Here is a 3,440-nt window from a genome sequence, read left to right on the forward strand (position 1 = left end):
TTTTTTTTTTTTTTTTTTTTGAGACGGAGTTTTTGAGACGGAGTTTCACTCTTGTTGCCCAGGCTGAAGTGCAATGGCGTGATCTCGGCTCACCATGACACTACCTCCTGGGTTCAAGGGATTTTCGTACCTCAGCCTCTGGAGTAACTGAGATTGCAGGCATAGCCATCATGCCTGGTCAACAGGAGGTTATTAAGGCCCAGTTAATTTTTTTCTGGAGACCCTCCCTTGCAGATTTCTCAGCCTGCTCACTTCAGCCATGGAAGGAGCCTTTATTCTGAGAAAAGCTACAGAGCACTGGAAAGCTGGGGTTTAAAAAGTTCAAAAACAAATTTTGCTATTCTCTTTGCTCTTAAGGGATTTAGATTATGTGTAGATATTTTCTCTGCTTTTTAAAAATATATGTAAATCATATTAACAGCTAAATAAACCTTTTGTTATTTTTTATGACTCCAGATTTTCTTTTTCTAGTACTTCAGATTCATTGCTTTGTTTTTGCTTCTGAAAAGTTTATTTTTTCATTTTTAGTCCTTTAAAGTGGGCGCAGATTTTTTTTAGATAAAAGCTAATTTTAAGAGCACACGGAAACTTAGCACAAAGATAAAATTAAATTTAGCAATACATAATGATAAACACTAAAAGATACTCAGTTTCTTTGTCAGAAACCTGATTATCCAAGGAAATTATCCAATATTTGCAGGCTGAAGTGCTTATACTGCAAAAACAAGAACAGTTCAGTGCATAAACTGAACAGTAGAGTCTGTAATTGTACCTTCCTTTCTATTTATTACTTCAGAACAATTAGCATCATTATGTGTAGTGTTTGTAGGCAACCTGCATTCATATAAATAAAGCAGTATTTTCTTTTTTTTGAGACAGAGTCTCACTCTCTTACCCAGACTGGAGTGTAGTGGCATGATGTCAGCTCACTGCAACTGATGCCTCCCAGATTCAAGTGATTCTCTTGCCTCATCCTCCCGAGTAGCTGGGATTACAAGTGTGCACCACCACACCTGGGTAAGATTTTGTACTTTTCGTAAAGATGGGTTCCCACTGTGTTGTCCAGCTTGATCTTGAACTCCTGACTTCAGGTGATCTACCCACCTCAGCCTCCCAAAGTGCTGGGATTATTAGCCTGACATGTTTGTTACTTTATTCAATAGGAATAACTATGAATAAACACATTTTTAGTATCTTTTATTTCACTAAATTGGTATGCTGCTATTACAAGACAAATAAAGACAGGTGATGTGGCCACCCGGACACCATAATACCTCTTCAGTTAGCTATGTTGCAAGTTCTAATATATTCCACTATATGAACATAGATTTTATTTCTTTATCAAAAAGTACTGTTTGAAGTTGTCAGATGTATTTCAGTATAGAACACCCATTCAGTGGCTAGAAGATGAGAGAGCAGCAGAGAAGGAAAAGAAACTTTATAAAATTATTCTGAAAATATACCCCCTTTCTTCATAATGCTGATGAGAGCAGCTGTGCACTTTGAGTGTTTAGAGAGAAATTGCTTTTAGAGGAATATTTTCTGGCTAACTTGAACAATCTTATATCTAATCTGAACTTTTTCTTAAGATCTTTTTAACTTTCTTCTCAAAATAATCTTGCTCAGAAGGAGATCTGTTTTTCTCTCCAATGCTTTGTCTGTTTCAGAAGCCTTATTAGTATCCCTCGGTGTCTGAATGAGGTGGGCTGTCACAGTGAGAACTTTTGGAGTTATCTCTATCTGGACTCATGTTGGAAATTCAGCAACATTTTTTCCATGTCACCATTATAAGCACAAACTGAGACGGAAACACTGCTCTCAGTTTCATTATTGTGAAGGTGTAATTCTACCCAGGAGGCCTGCAGGCTCTCCTCCTGCAGCTCAGGCCTCACTCTGATGTGACACTAGAGTGCTGCTGTGGCAAATGTAGTTCACATAAAATGTGAGCTGTGCTCTGGGCTGTGCCTCAGTGGCAGATGGAAGAAATCAAGAGAGGACACCAGCAACCAGGAGAAAGGAAGCAGGAGTGCTGGAGCCCAGTGCCAGTGAGTACAGAGCCACCGCTCTAAAATGGAAATAATCAAAAGATCCAACACTATGCAACCATTTTTGTAGCAGAGTGAAAGCCTACCTTCAGCAGACTCCTGGTTTCAAGCTGCTGAACTACCTCCTGTTATGAAGATGTGAAGTTTATTTGTCATTGAATATAAGGAATTCATAAACACAGATGGCCTCTTCAATCTCCAGGTGATTTTAGGATGAACTATGTATGACATGGTGCTGGAAATTCTTCTACTTACGGATTAATTATGGTGACCATCTTTCCGCCTTTGTTATCTGTTAAGCAGATTGAGTATGATGCATGTCACATTCAAGTTTAATTTTGTAATAAAACCATTTTCTTTTTCTGGGGCTGGAGAAAATTTTGTTTGTCTGGGGCTGATGAAACTGTTTTCTTTCTCTGGGGCTAGAGCTTCTCTAGGGGCTGCAGAATTTTTTTTTTTCTTTTTTTTTTTTTTTGAGCTAGAGGTTGCTCTCTGTCACCCAGGCTGGAGTGTGGTGGCACAATCTCACCTCACTGCAACCTCCGGCTCCTGGGTTCAAGTGACTGTCCTGCCTCTACCTCCCGTGTACCTGGGATTACAGGCACCTGCCACCGTGCTGGGCTAATTTTCATGTTTTTAGTAAAGATAGGGTTTCACTGTGTTGGCCAAGCTGGTCTCAAACTCCTGACCTCAGTTGATCCACCCACCTTGGCCTCCCAAAGTCCTGGGATTACAGGCATCAGTTACCACTTCTGGCCTGATTTCTCTTTTAATTATTGTTTCCAAACACTGTCTGGAATGACTAGACATTATATAAACACGTAAGGTGCCAATTAGAATTTACTGTAGAAGGGACTTTCCCTTTCAGGCTTCCAGTCAACTTGTGCAGCAAAGTGCAAGCTGTCCCATAAATATGCAGACAGAATTGTGTCTCTGCCTATTTGGTATCTATAGCCCTCTACAGTCACTTGTAGAGAGACTAGACCAGACCAAATGTCTACAAACTTGACAGAGAAGCAATCAATCATTTTACCTCTTTCACTGACTCTTGTATCTTCAGACCTGAAACTGATTCAGAAAATATGGAGCCCAGAAACCCAATCAGAGTAACATACATGCATTGAGTAGATATAGAGACATGAGAATCTCCACTTTCTTCTTCCTCCTCTTGCCAAAATGCCCACAAATATGCAGGTAACACCTGCTGCTATTCTAGCCATTCAGGTTGTAAATCTGCAGCTCCAAATTTTGAATTCAGGTCTTGAGATTTGAGAAATAAAAATCTTTTATCTGAAAAATGCAAGTCCTTTTGGTTCTCAAACTCAGAGAGATGTTAAAAGTGCAGCTATATCTTTCTCCCCCTATTAACTATGTATTCATCTCTTGAAACTGTTC

The 3,440-nt window shown here is 39.5% G+C and overlaps 1 pseudogene; it reads right to left on the reverse strand.

Moving 5' to 3' along the window:
- The window catches only part of LOC105532170, a 19,323-nt pseudogene that overhangs the window by 5,524 nt on the left and 10,359 nt on the right, over positions 1–3,440 (reverse strand).

Source organism: Mandrillus leucophaeus, unplaced genomic scaffold (genome assembly GCF_000951045.1).
Source record: "Mandrillus leucophaeus isolate KB7577 unplaced genomic scaffold, Mleu.le_1.0 Scaffold1201, whole genome shotgun sequence".
In the NCBI taxonomy this organism is placed as follows: Eukaryota; Metazoa; Chordata; class Mammalia; order Primates; family Cercopithecidae; genus Mandrillus; species Mandrillus leucophaeus.